We start from the raw sequence: 16396 nt of genomic DNA, 5'->3' as shown, positions 1-16396 counted from the left end.
TTTCACTAGATTGGATTTTGAATCTGTCGTGAAAATTGTACTTTGAAAGGAAATTCCAATACCTAGAAAATAACTTACTCTACATGAGATGTCTATAATTTGGAACCCACTGTTGTGTGATTCAGAATTAAACAGTGACTTTAAAAATATATATATATTTTTCCCAGATGGATAACTGCACAGGCAGAAAAGACAAAATTTTGCCATCAGATTTGTAAAATGATATGCATACCACTGGACTGGAATTAAAGAAAATGAAAGAGTAAAGGAAAAAAAATATGCTAAAATACATCTATAGAAAGTGTTTTACAACTATTTCAAGATGATTTATTCTAATTAAGATTCATTTTATGAACTTTAATATCACTTGTGACTAGGAATAGATATAGAATATATAAAACATATTTTGCTCACTTGAGGTAAGTTTAAATTTCTCAATTAAAATATCATGAAAGAAATTTTAAATAAAAAGCATATTTAATAGCACTGAAAATGTTTTAGCACTTTAAACTTTGCCTGAAATATGTTGTGTTTAATTTCCAAAACATCTCTTTGGTGCTTCAGGGCAGATGTTATTTTCACCCTTTCACCAATGAGACAACCAATAAGGCACAAAGAAGTTGAATTTGTGGCTTCAAATGAGGAATGTTTTCATATCTATATCACTAAAATTCTTAAATATTCTATTATTATAAAAAGTCCAGAAGGTAACTTTTTTTTTTTTAATAAATAAGTAGTGTAAATGGCATGCAATGGTTGCTTTTGTATATGAGAGGTAGTTTGACTCATTTCCTCACCACAGGGAAAGACAAAACACGATGATCCTTAAGCTATTTTTAGTAGAATGCCTAGAATAAATAATGGAAATAATGCTTGTTGAATGAATTAAATAAGTGTTTTCCCATAACTCGGAGTAGAAAATGGAACCCTTTCATCAAAATTCCTTTTTTTTTTTTTTTTTGAATTTCATTTACTGATTTGAGAGAGAGAGACAGTATGAGAGGGGCAGGGTCATAGGGAGAAGCAGACTCCCCACTGACTGGGAGCCTGAAGCAGGATTTGATCCCTGGGCACTAGAGTCATGAAATGAGCCAAAGACAGACACTTAACCAACTGAGTCACCCAGATATCCTCAAAATTCCTTTATTTTTATATTCTGGTTCATTCAACTAGATATCATGAACAAAACATTGAGAGCCCAGACACAAGTTCAAGTTGTATATGGTTATAGAAAATTGACCCACCTACTCGGTATGACAAGTATGACTACTGTAGATCTCAGGATGCTCTTTAACCATCAGCCTACAAAATGTGGGCTGAGGATGCGGGGACAGTTCTCCAGCTCTAAAGCTATTACTCTTCGTTTGAAGCATTATTTTGACATTGGTAACATTCAACTATGTTTGTGTCCTTTGATATTGGTAGAATTCTTAAACATAAGTTGCTTATTTTTAAAGGAAAAAAATGACACACAATATGCACTAGGAAACTAACTTTGGGTGTTGAATGTGTTCTTTGAGAATACAATGCAAATAGACATATTTAAAATTTACGGGAAATAAAACTTTTCCACTAGAACTGAATTTCTAAAACTGAGTTTAATAGAAACTGGATTTCCTACAATGTTAGTAAATGTCAAGTTCTCTGGGAAAATTTACAAAAAGTTTAAAAATTTTATTTACAATTATTTTCATGATGCACTCAAGTCATTTTTAAAGGTTCTGAGAAGACATTCTTCATGTAACTCAGTTAAATTTAATTTTCAGCTCTTCAAATTCATTATCTATGTATAATGTATATCTCTATATATCTCTCTCCTCTTTGTTTTTGTTATTGTTGTTGTTGTTGTTTTTAAATGTATGGAATTCCTTTTAGTAGCTTCAGAATCCACTGCTGCTTAAATCATGGGTTGGAAAGTGCTGCTCTAGCAGCATTTATGATATAAAACCTCAGTTTGAGTCATAACTCTGTCAGTTAAATTTGTTCTATAATTATTCTATAAATTAGATATTCTATAAATTAGAATATTAGTTTCTCAAGATTTTTTTTAACTTTGAAATTAATTTCTTTAAACGTTTAGTATATGTGTGTGTATGTGGTAAATACATTTTTTTTCAAGTATTTTATTTACTTGAGAAAGAGAGCATGAGTGGGGGGGTGGGAAGGGCAGAGGGAGAGAGAGAAGTAGGCTTTCTACTGATCATGGACCCTAAGGCAGGGCTCAATCCCAGGACCCCAGGATCATGACCTGGACTGAAGGCAGATGCTTAAGTGACTGAGCCACCAAGGTTATATATTTGGGAGCCATATTTATATATACGCACATACACATCTATAAATGCATACACATTGTATATGTTTATATGTCTTAATGTCTTTCACTCTCTTTTTAATCAACATATAACACTGCATTAGGTTTAAGGGTAGAACACAGTATATAAACATATATACCACATGGAGAGTTGACCATTGAAAAACAGGGGTTTGAAATTCATGGGTCCATTTATATACATATATTTTTGATAAATACAGTACTATACTATAAATGCATTTCACTTCCTTATGAGTTTCATAACATTTTCCCTAGCTTACTTTATTGTAATATAGTATATAAAACATATGATGTAAAAAATATATATATATTAATTTACTTATAGGAAAGATTTCTGATTAACAGTAGGCTATTAGTAGTGATATTTTGGGGGAGTGAAAAGTTATACATGCATTTTTTACTGCACTCGGGGTCAGCGCCCCAACCCCTCCACTTTGTATAAGAATCAATATTGCAAAGTGATTAGCATAGTAAGATAATATCTATTACCACACATAGTTTTTCTCATGATAAGAACTTTTAAGTTCTACACTCTTAGCAGTTTTCAAAATACAATATTAACTATACTCATCATGCTGTCCATTCCATCCCTGAGACTTATTTATTTTATGCTAAAAGTTTGTACTTTTTTACTACTTTCACCCATTTTGCTCCCCTCCCATCCTCATCTCTGGCAATGACCAACATATTTTTTGTATTCATGAGTTGTTTTTTGTTGTTGTTGTTGTTGTTTTATTAAGCATAATGTCCTCAAGTTCTAACCATGGTGCTCCAAATGGCAACATTTCCTTTTTCATGGTCAAATAATATTCATTGTATATAAATATATATACCACATCTTCTTTACCCATTCATCCAATGATAGACACTTACTGCTGTTTCCATGTATTGGGCATGGAAAATAATACTGGGAATAACAAGAGTGCAGATATTTTTTTGAGATTCTGAGTTTGTTTCCTTTTGGTCAATAACCAGATGTATAAATGCTAGTTCATATGTAGTTCTATTCCGAAATTTTTGAAGAAATTCCATATCAATTCCACAGAAGTTTCACCACTTCACTTTCTCACCAACAGTGCAGAAGAGGTCCCCTTTCAATACTTGTAATCCCTTGTCTTTTTTTTTAATTGTGTATTTATAGATTTATTTTTTATTTTTTTGTTGACACACAATGTCACATTACTTTCATGTGTGCAAATTAGTGATTTGACAAATTTATACATTATGCTATGTTCACAAGTATAGCTACCATCTGTCCCATTACTTTATTATTACTATATTGTTGACTGTATTCTTTATGTTCTGCTTTTTACTCTCATGATTTACTCATTCCATAACTAGAGGTCTATTTCTCTCTTTCCCCTCATTCATTTTGCCCAATCCCTTACCCCCTCCCTTCTTGTAACTATTATTGTGTTCTCTGTATTTATAGTTCTGATTATGCTTTTTGTATGTTTGTTCTTTTTTTCGATTCCATTTATGAGTGGGATAATATGGTATTTGTCTTACTCTGACTTATTTCACTTAGCATAACATCTCTAGGTCCATCCATGTTTTCTCAAATGACACAAGTTTATCCTTTTTTATGACTGTATAATATTCTAGTCTATATATATGTTCTAGTATGTGTGTGTGCGTATGTATATATATCTGTGTGTATATGTGTGCATATATACACTTTTTTTATATATACAAACATATACATTGTATATACACATATATTCATCCATTGATGGACACTTAAGTTGCTTCCATGTCTTGGCTATTATAAATAATGCTTCAGTAAACATAGGGATGGTTACGTTATATCTTTTGGAATTAGTGTTTTCATTTTCTCTGGGTAAATACCCAAAGGTGAAATTATTGAATAATATGGTATTCCTATTTTAAATTTTTTGAAAAACCTCCATACTTTTTTTTTTCTACAGTGGCTACACCAATTTAGATTCTTACCAACAGTGCACAAACATTCCTTTTCCTCCACATCCTTACCAAAATTTGTTTCTTATCTTCTGGATAACAGCCATCTAACAGCTTCAAGATGATATTCCATTATGCTTTTGATATGCATGTTCCTGATGATAAATGATGTTTCATTTACCCATAGGCTCTCTGTACTGCTTCTTTGGAAAAATGTTGATTTAGATCCTCTGTCCATTTTTTGTCTAATTGTTTCATTTTCCTACTGAGTTTCATAGTTATATATTTTGGATGCTAATGTCTTATCAGATATATGATTTGCAAATACCTTCTCCCATTCCATAATTTGCCTTTTATTGTGTTGATGGTTTCCTTTGCTGTACAGAAGTTTTTAGTATAATGCCATCCCATTTGTTTGCTTTAGTTGCCTCGACTTCTGGTGTCATATCAAGAAAGTCATTTTCAATACCAATATTGAGGAGTTAACTGTTTATGTTTTCTTCTAGGATTTAATATAGTTTTAGGCCCAGTAATTCTTTCATCCATTTTTGGTTTTACATATACAGTATAAGATAATGGTTTGTTTTCATTATTTTGCAGCTGTTGTCTATTTTGCCATTACCATAGTATTCTGCAGTCAAATGCTCTACCACTGAGCTATACCCCTTACAACAGAATACCATAGTATTCTGATTACCATATGTTGTAATTTAAGTTTAAAATTAAGAAGTATAATCCTTCCAAATTCATTATTCTCTTCCATGATTGTTTTGGCTATTCAGTGTCCTTTGTAGTTCCATACATATTTTAGGATTACTTTTTCTGTTTCTGTGAAAAATGCTATTGGGATTTTGATAGGGATTGCATGAGTCAGTGCAGACACTGGAACAACATTAATTCAACAGTCTATGAGAAAAGGTTATTTTTCTACTTATTTGTGACTTCTTTAAATTTTCTTTCTGATAGTTCATTGATTTTGTATCTTATAACTTTACTGATTAATTTGAGTTTTTAAAATTATATTTATTTATTTAACTGACAGAGATACAGCGAGAGAGGGAACACAAGCAGGAGGCAGAGAGAGTAGGAGAGGGAGAAGCAGACTTCCTGCTGAGTAGAGTGCCCAATTCAAGGCTCAATCCCATGACCTGGGAATCATGAGTGAGCCAAAGGCAGATGCTTAAAGACTGAGCCACCCAGGTGCCCCTAGTTTATGACTTCTAACAGTTTTTGTTGTTGTTGTTGTTGTTGTTGTTTTAATCATTAGGGTTAGATAAAGAGATACACAATTTGCATCTCTACAAATCAATATTACACAACACAGCTGTAGCAAACAAAAAGGCAGTTTTTACTTGGCTACCTGCCTAGGGTTCGATGCAGAAGAAGCAGACAAAACCATCCATTTCTCACTCTTCCTGAAAATGCTTTATCTGAATATTTTAAAAGCCGCTGAGAAGCTAGCTGTAGTCTTTCCTAAAGACTGGATGGCGTATTTCCCACGTTTTCTCTTCATCCAGCATCTCTGGAAGGAACGTGTACATATGTTTGGCATCAAAACTTTTGTCATTGCCATCTGAGAGACAGGCCTCTGATCACTGGCTTGATAGTCAAGAGGGTCTATGTTAACAAGTCCCAACACACTGTAGAAAACTAAGAAGCAGTTCTAATAGGTGCAGGAGTACTACTTCTGTGGCTTTATATCTGAGAAGGCAAAAATTTTCACCTCCTAATTTCTTCTCGGGTGTTAGTGATATACTTTTCTGGCAGGTATGAGGGTCCAGCCTCTAATCAGTTTACAGCAAGGTGCTGATTATAATTATACCCTAATGGATACTGATGGCTCTTAAGGCACCGTTACCTACTAGAAGCCTCTAAAGAACAAAGGAGGCAGCTTAATCACAAAACTTTGAGAGGTGTAAGAGCTCAAGCTGGGCTAACTGACATGATTTATCTCCAACACAAGACCATTCTATCAAGACTGGGAGAGATGAATGTTTTATCTAGTACACAGAAACTAAATGAGATATTTAAGGAAAATGAAGAAACAGAAGAACAATTTCTAAACAAAGAACAAGAGAAAACTCCCAAAGTAGATTTTAAAGAAACAGATAAATGATTCACTTGAGAGAGATTTCAAATTAGTGATCAATGAAGGCCAGGAGAATCATGCATAAACAAATTAAGAATATCAACAGAGAGAAAATATTTAAAAGTACGAAGCAGAAATCACTGAATAGAAAAATGCAGCAATTTCACTAGAAATTATAATAGTTGGTTTCAACATCAAACTAGACAAAAGAAAGAAAGGATCTATGAACTTGAAGACAGGGCACTAAAATTCTTTGAATCATAAGAGCAAAAAGAAAAAGATTTTAAAAAGAGTGAAGATAGAATATGGGTCTTATGAAACACCATCTACTGATCCAATATATTTATTATAAAGTGTCCCAGGAAGAAAAGAGAAAGAGAAAAGGCCAGAAAACTTATTCCATGAAATAATTGCTGAAAATTTCCTTAACCTGGGCGGGTGGGGGGGAGTGGGGGAACAGAAATCATAGACAAACAAAAAGAGTTCTAGAAAAGATGAATCTAAAGAGATACAAAAGAGAGACTCTTGAAGGCAGCAGGAGAAAAAATCATCATATTCAAGTGAATCCTAATAAGTTATCAGCAGATTTCTCAGCAGAAAGCTTGCAGACCAGAAGAGAGTGGGATGATTTATTCAACATGCTGAAATTGCCAAACAGGAACTCTAACCAATAATATTGTCCTTCAGGGGGCACCTGGGTGGCTCAGTGTGTTAAGCTTCTGCTTTCGGCTCAGGTCATGATCTTGGGGTCCTGGGATCGAGTCCCGCATTGGGCTTTCTGCTCAGTGGGGAGCCTGCTTCCTCTTCTCTCTCTCTCTGCCTAGCTCTCTGCCTACTTGTGGTCTCTCTCTGTCAAATAAATAAATAAATAATCTTTAAAAAATATAATAATACTGTCCTTCAGGATTTGAAAAAGGAACAGTTTTCCAGATAAATAAAAGCTCTAGGAGTTTATCACCATGAAACTGGTCTGACAAGAAATGCTAAGGTAACTTCTTCAAATGAAAACTGAAAGACGTCTTGAGGAACCTCTATACCATTTTCCAGAGTGGCTGCACCAGCTTGCATTCTCACCAACAGTGTAAGAGGGCCCCCCTTTCTCTGCATCCTTGCCAACATTTGTGTTGGTGTGATGAAGTATCTCTTTGTGGTTTTTGATTTGTATTTCCCCAATTCCAAGTGATGTGGAACATTTTTTCATGTGTCTATTGGCCATTTGTACGTCCTCTTTGGGGAAATTTCTGTTCACGTCCTCTGCCAATTTCTTGTCAGGATTATTTGTTTTGTGGGTGTTGAGTTTGATCAGTTCACATAAAATGATAAAGAAGTGTCTCATATATATATTCATATATATATATATATGAGAGAGAGAGAAAGGTAGATATAAGGATAGATATAGATAGATATATGTGTATATATAAATATCTAGATATGTGTAGATATACATGTATCTGCAATGGAATATTACTTAGCCATCAGATATGATAGTTACCATTTTTATTGATGTGGTTGGAACTGGAGCATTTTTTTTTTAAAGAATTTATTTATTTATCTGACAGAGAGAGATCACAAGTAGGCAGAGAGGCAGGCAGAGAGAGAGGGGGAAGCAGGCTCCCTGCTGAGCAGAGAGCCCGATGCAGGACTCGATCCCAGGACCCTGGGATCATGACCTGAGCCGAAGGCAGTGGCTTAACCCACTGAGCCACCCAGGCACCCGGAACTGGAGCATAATATGCTGAGTGAAATAAGTTAATCAGAGAAAGACAATTATATGGTTTTACTCATATGTGGAATATAAAAAACAGTGCAGAGGATCATAGGGGAAAGGAAGGAAAACTGAATGGGAAGTCATCAGAAAGGGAGAAAAACCGTGAGAGACTCACAACTATAGGAAACAAACTGAGGTTTGCTGGAGGGAAGATGGGTTGACTGGGTGATGTGCATTAAGGAGGGCATGTGATATAATGAGCATTGGGTGTTACATGCAACTGATGAATCATTATACTGCATCTGAAACTAAAAAGGTATTATATGTTGGCTAATTTAATTTAAATAAAAAAAAGAAAACCAAAAGGCTCTCATTAGTAACATGAAATGTATAAAACTTGTGCTAAAGAAGTGAATCCCTTATAAATCTAGTATGAAGCTTAAAAAAACAAAAGTATTAACTATAATTTCAATAATTTGTTGTGAAAACTACATAAAAATGGGATATATTATGACATCAAAAACCTAAGATCAGGAGAATACATATGGCTTTGCTATGTGTTCAGAGTTAAGTTGCTAATAGCTTAAAATAGACTGTTATATCTATAATATGTTTTATGTAAGCCAAATGGTAACTATAAAGCAAAAACCTACAGCAGATTCACAAAAGATAAAGAGAAAGTAATCAAAGCATACGACTAGAGAAAATCATCAAATCACAAAGGAAGAAAGCAAGACAGAAAATAAGGAACAATACAACTACAAAAAAACAATAAGAAAACAATGAACAAAATAGCATTAATAAGTACCTACCCACCATTACCTACTTTAAATGCAAGAATTTAGACTAAATTCTTCAATCAGAAAACAGAGCAACTAAATGGATCAAAGAGACTTAGTTGAAATCTAAGGACACATGTCGACTGAAAGTACAGAGATTAAAAAAAAAAAAAAAAAGATAATTCATGCATGTAGAGACCAAAAGAAAGAAGAGGTTTTGATACTTATATTTGACAAAATAGACTTTATGCCAAAGAATATAACAAGAGGCATTGTCATTATCAGTGATAAAGAGATTAGTTCATCAAGAGGGTATAATATATGCAAATATTAATAGACTGAAGAGAGAAATAGCAATACAATAATAGGAGCACATTTCCATATTCCAATTTCACTAATGAATACATCTTCCAGACAGAAAACCATCAAGGTAACCTGTATTTACACTACACTTTAGACCAGATGTACCTAATAAACAAAACATTCCATATAACAGCAGCAGAGTACACATTCTTCTCAAAAACACATGAAAGATTCTCTAGGCTAGATCATGTTAAACCACAAAATAATTCTTACTTAATCAATTTAGAAAGATTGAAGCCACACCAAGCATATTTCCTAACTGTAAGGGTATGACACTAGAATTTAATTTCACAAAGAAAACAGAAAGAACAATAAAAAATATATGGAGATTAAACAACTTGCTCCTGAAAAGCTATTGAGACAAAAAAGAAGTCAAAGGAGAAATAAAAGAATAAGCTAAGACAAACAAAAATGAACACACAGCCTGCTAAATTTTATAAGATGCAGCAAAAGTCATTTAACAATAAATGCCTATGTAAATAAACAAGAAAAATTGCATATAAAAAACCTAAGTTTATACATCAGAGCGTTAGAATAACAAGAATAAATGAAACCTAAAATTATTAAAAGGAAGAAAATAAAGATTAGAGAAGAACTTAAAACTAAAAAGGCAATAGAAAAGATCAATGGAAATAAGAACTGAGGTTTCTTTGTAAATAAAAAATAAACCTGTGGGGTGCCTGGGTGGCTCAGTGGGTTAAAGCCTCTGCCTTCGGCTTGCATGATCCCAGGGTCCTGGAATCGAGCCCTGCATCAGGCTCTCTGCTCCACAGAGGGCCTGCTTCCTCCTACTTGTGATCTGCCTGCCTCCCTGCCTACTTGTGATCTCTCTCTCTGTCAAATGAATAAATAAAATCTTTAAAATAAATAAATAAATAAACCTTTTACTAGATTTACCAAGAAGTGAGGGGACACAAATAAAATTATACATGAAAAAGGATATATTACAACTGATACTGAAGAAATACAAATGATTCTGAATCTAGTGTTATTAAAACATACAACCTAACAAAGCTGACTTGAAGAACTTCTTTACATATCAAAATATTTTGTGTTTAATAAGAAAAAAAGTAGCAATCCTTTATGGTCTCAAAAAATGCTGTCTTTTGGATAGAATTGATAAGATTTTTAAACTTTAGCTAAGGCAAAACTTAAACAATTAACTAAATATGAAAAGCTCTTTAAGTAGACTTTGCAAGAGTTCCAAATTCTATAAGTAATCTACAACTATACAAACCTGATTATTATTAATAATAATGGACAGGTGTGATTTTTCAGGCAAATACTGCCAACTTAGAATAAAATTATGAGCATCATTTCCATAATATAATTTACCTTAAGTGATTTCTACCCATCAGTAAGCAGTTAAAAACAAAATAGAATGCTATATGATTTTAGTGACAAAAGAAATTTCTAGCTTATATGTAAAAGGAAAGTTTCTTTGTAACTGAAAAGAATTGGAGTCTGTATCTGAACTTAGAGCATGTTTAAAAATATGGTGACATATATATATGGTGGGTTGAAGTGGGTTAAAGCCTCTGCCTTCGTCTCAGGTCATGATCTCAGGGTCCTGGGATCGAGCCCCACATTGGGCTCTCTGCTCAGCGGGGAGCCTGCTTCCTCATCTCTCTCTGCCTGCCTCTCTGCCTACTTGTGATTTCTGTTTGTCAAATAAATAAATTAAATCTTAAAAAAAAAAAGAAAAATATTTAATGTTACAGACGATGAAATGATGATTCTTAAAAAACAACAACAACAACAAACAAAATTGGCTAAGTAAATTAGAGAAATAAAAACAGCTCCATGTTTTTATATCTTATTATGTTCCAGGAAACTTTTTTTTTTTTGGCCTTTACTGATAATCAACAATTACTTCTCATCCACATTAACTGTCTGAAGATTTTTGAAAGTGGTGACAGATACAAAGGTAAAAAATGTGTAGAGTTTGTTTGGTAAATCTTAAGTTTTCTGGATAACCACACACAGGTACAGTATGGAACATTCCTTATTCTTTTGGCCCAGGCAACTGTGTTGAGCCTGGTGTCAGTGCACACACCACATCTCCTTATTGGCAAATTTCCAGATCTCTTTGAGTGCCCAGGGACACGCATCTTGAAACCCACTCCATGAATGTGTGTGTGAATGTTGATGATGTATTCTCTGGTCACTCCTTGTTAACAATAGAAAGGCCCTTCTCACCACTCTTCTTCACGGGAGCCATGCTGCCAGCCCTGGTTAGAAAGAAGAAAGCACGAGGTATTATGGGAGAGGGAAAGCAGCCTCAAAAGCATCAGCTTTTTTTTTTTTTTTTTTTTAACGTGGTATAAAATTTATTTCAACTTTTGCAAGTTACAGTGTAATTATTTGTACAATAAATCTTTAGAAAGAGATGATGTAAAAAGACTGCCTAATTATGTTCTGGAACTCTGCATATGAGCAGAGCAGCAATATCCATGCCTAAGTAAAATATTCTTACTGAAAAACTTTTCTCTTTATTGGTAACTTACAATTGCTAAAGCACATTCATATTCACTGCCTCATTAAATCCCTATATCAAACCTATGAGGTAGATTTTATTATCTGTTCTTAGTTTGTGAATGACTGGGGTTGAAAGATGCTTGGTTTGATCGAGGTCATCCACTAACTAAGTAGAAGATAACTAAATTAAATGCTGTTTGTTAAATTCAAGACCTAGTCTCTTACCAATATACTAATTGTTTTTCTTGTTTTTATTTTCTGGTTTCAAATTACATTTGAGTACCATGTTTTCTACTGTCATACTTGTTTATATTCTCTGGCTATATCATGTACATAGAATTTATTTTTTTAATCAAAATTAAGTGTCTTGTGAATAGGGACAATTTCTCTTTGTATATATGTGTATATTTCCTGGTTTACTTCTTACATTTTTCTGCATATAGTAGGTATCCAGTAGAGGCTTGCTGGATTAACATCTGATGAAAGTGCTACTCATTAATTTTATGTTTAAATAGTTTTACTTGGAACATTTTCATGAGTTAAGGAGGTTAAAACTCCTAAATATCTGAAAAAACAATTTCCCTTTAAAAGAAAATCAGGTGGGCTTATATTCTTTATGGGAGACTGTTAAATTAATCTTGATTCAGCCCTGGTGGAGCATGCAATTTTGAACTAGTTGGGTTATTTCATTTGCTTTCACTGCCTGTAATTTGATAGGACCTTTTAGTCTTCTCAGGGCTTTAATGGTATTCATGGAAAAGCAGACTGAATTTTTTAAAGCTAATGAGGTGTCAGCTTCCTCAGTGACTCATTTTCTCTTTTGTCCGCTATTTTCCGTTCTTTGCCTCTGAGACAATATAGAGTAACTAAAGCATGAGACTATTAACAAGAAAGCATTTGAGAACCTCGCTAAAACACTTAGTAAAAATCAGAACCAAGACTCAGCATTAATTTTAACAACTACTTAATATTTTCCTCCATTTCTAATTTACATCACAGAAAGATTGCTTATTTATAACCATTCATCTGATGATGATCTTTCAGCTCCGTCAACATTCTATCATCTTAGCTCTTCTGATGCTCTGGTAATAGATTGAGCCTCTGCCCACTAACACTAATTTGAAGTTTTCTAAACATTCTCTTATAAGCAATAGATCTTCTCTTTGGCCATTGTTGTCTGAAATTTTTATATTTTATTCCTATTACTCTGAGTAAGATTTTTATTAAAATGCAAGCATAGTAACTTGAAATTAACATATAAATATATTTATATGTTAGCACATATTAACCAACACATGAACAGAATGATTTGGAATGAATGCTTGTGACTGACATGATTTTTCTCCTAAGAAAGGGCCACTAAGAGGCAAATTCAGAAATCAAAGATGATGGGTGGTGATGGAATCAGGAGTACCACAGGCCATAATTAGGCACTCTCTTCATTTACATACTGAGGTGCAAATATAGTGACATCCACAAGATCTTGGGCATTGAGGGTTTATCAGTCGGTGTTGACTCTGTTAGCAACTGCAAAGGCTCATGACATAGGAAAATTGCTAATTATTTTTAAACACAACTTTAAATAGCATGTTTTATGACTGATATGGATAAGAGAAACAACTGTTTGTTTAAAAAAGTGTCACTTAATTTGACAAGGGATTATGTCCTATCATCAAAAATCCAGTTTCATGGGAGACTATGGACTCTGAAAAACAATCTGAGGGGTTTGAAGTGGCAGGGGGGTGGGAGGTTGGGGTACCAGGTGGTGGGTATTATAGAGGGCACGGCTTGCATGGAGCACTGGGTGTGGTGAAAAAATAATGAATACTGTTTTTCTGAAAATAAATAAATTGGAAAAAAAATTGTATTAAAAAAATCCAGTTTCATTCTTGTTTTGTAATTCCTATTTCAACACAAGTTTTAACTCATTGTGTATTTCTTAATTTCTAAGCAGGTTAGACTTTTGTAGGGCTGATTTTTTATTATGTATTTCTAATTTTATTTTATTATGAGTTGAGAAAAGGACTCATAATATCTCTAATTTTGACACCTTAGGTTTTCTATCTTTCTATACATATAAACAATATCCTTTGAGTTTATTAATATTATTATTTGGGTCTTCTTTGTCATTACTTGATTGTCTACAGATTTGGTCCATTTCATTGAGACAATTCTTATATAATACTTCCAATTAAGTTGTATTTTTAATCAATAAGCTCTCTTTTTCTCTCATTATAATTATCTCATCTATTATCTATCTATCTATCATCTATCTATCTATCTACTTTCTCCTTAATGGACTTTGAATATATAGATTAGGATCTTTTTTTATCTGAAGAATGGATTATTTTGTTACCTTTTTACTTTTTACATCTGTTCCATTTGTTTGATTTTATCCTACATCTCCAACTAAGCATTAGCTCCTCTGGAGTAATCCTCCAGTTTTGTTTTTTCCTATTCCTTACAATTTCCAAATATTTACATTTTGGGGGGCACCTGGGTGGATCAATGGTGTAAAGCCTCTGCTTTCGGCTCAGGTCATGATCTCAGGGTCCTGGGATCGAGCCCTGCATCAGGCTTTCTGCTTGGCTGGGAGCCTGCTTCCCTTCCTCTCTCTGCCTATCTCTCTACCTACTTATGATCTCTGTCAAATAAATAAATATTTTTTAATTACATTTTTCCATACTGCTTTGAGATATTTTCTATCTTTGATCTTTCATTCTGTACATGCCAGTTTATAAAATACTTGGCTCATTCAATTCATCTACTGCAGTTTTTTTTTTTATCTTTAGAAAGCCTTGTTTGAGGTATTATTTCTTATATCTTTATGTCGGTTTGTCCTACCTTAGTTCTGGTCCTTTAGAATTGTGCTTACTTTGTTCTGACTGACTTTTCTTTCTTTGATTGATGAGGAAACTTTAATGGTTCCACCGTGTTTTTGTTTGCCCACAAAGAAAGCTTAAAGTCTGAGATGGTTATTAAAAGACACTGTGTTTGGTAGAAGACAATGTGTTTGTTCACCAGCAAACTACTGGGTAGAAAAGGCAGCCCCTGCTGAGGAATCTGAAAGAGTCCACTTTACACTAGAGTGTTTTAAATAGCCTCTCAGCCTCAAAGAAAGTAGGACTCAGGCTACAGTGTAAGTTCCTTCATCCATATTGGACCAGACACATGACATACTTTATGAAAAATTGATACAGACTTTCCCTTGCAGTTCCCAGATCACTGAAAGTCATTTCTATGTAGACTTTACTTTGTATGCCCTAGAGTTCTATTGTGTTCTGGAATGGACACCAAACATTATGGCAAAAACCTGACACACAGTCTCCCTGCAGGGTCTCTTGCAGAGCTAAGGCATCACTTGTACCCAGTGGGCAGTCAGCCCAAACAGCAATTTTGCTCAGAGAGGAAGGTAATTTGGAGTTGCAGGGTAAGTTGGGTTGGAAAGAGAGCTCCATCATGGCCAAGCCCTAATTTGATCCCTGGAGTCACAACAGCAAATAAGAAAACCATATTTCCTACTCTAATAATTTCTGTGTTCTAGTTGAAAGAAGAAGAAAACATGTAAACTTACATACAGAAAAAAAAAAGTTAACAAATCTCAGTGATATACTATGAAGATAATCCAATAAGTGATAGGATATGCCTGGGAGATTTCAGAGTTGCATATGATTGGATAAGGAGGGCAGTGATCTGAAACAGATAGTAAGCTAAGAACTGCCGGATGTGCAAAATTCTTGGGTTATACATTCAAGGAATAGAAATGGCAAGAGCAACAGACCCAAAACAGGATTGGATTTATGTGTTAGAAGAATAAAGAGAAAGTCAGTGAAACTGGAGCATAATGGTCCAAGCATACTGATTGATACAGATAAATGCAATAACTTAAAAAGGGATAAAAAATATCTTTGTCCAACAGTGTTCTCAAAATGAGGTCAATGGCAAGTATTGACATTAATATTAACTAAAGATTTCTTAAAAAGAAAGAAAATATTCTATATCTTATCTAAAATTAAGAAAACTGTTACATAAGCACAAAAATATTTAAAAATAAAAAATGTTGGGGCACTTAGGCTGCTTAATTAGTTAAGCATCCAATTCTTGGTTTCAGTTCCAATCATGATCTCAGTATCATGAGATCAATTGCCACATCAGGCTCCACATTCAGTATAGAGTCTGCTTAAGATTATTTCTCTCTGCTCCTCCCCCGACTGTCTCTTTCAAATAAATAAATAAAATCCTTATAAAAATAAAAATACAAAAATGTATTTTGTAAAACTATTTCAAATAAGTGTATAATTCTCTGCACAGGAAGGTTTTCATTGTTGAAAATATATACCACAAACTTCACTGAGATATCTAAATATACAAAAATTTGCATATGATGTTAATTATCAGATCTATAATATTTATACCTCCAAAATATCAGGCAATTTCCTATTTTTATTCTATTCTATTTATACTGTTCCTTTAGAATGATAAGTAATATTTTTATTTTCATCTCCCTTAAAAATAAATTTCAGGACTAAAGACCAAAATGGACACATAGTAGAATCTAGCCTCTGTCCTTGCAACAAAGATCAACAATTAAAATACCCAACACATATATATATGAATGATATACACACACACAATGGAATATTAGCTAATAGAAGGATGAATATTTACCATTTACATAAACATGGATGAAACTGAAGGGTATTATGCTGTGTAAAATAAGTCAATCA

This window comes from Neovison vison, chromosome 9 (genome assembly GCF_020171115.1).
Source record: "Neovison vison isolate M4711 chromosome 9, ASM_NN_V1, whole genome shotgun sequence".
NCBI classification, from domain to species: Eukaryota; Metazoa; Chordata; class Mammalia; order Carnivora; family Mustelidae; genus Neogale; species Neogale vison.
The sequence above is the reverse complement of the archived record's forward strand: the minus strand, read 5'-3'. Positions refer to the sequence as shown.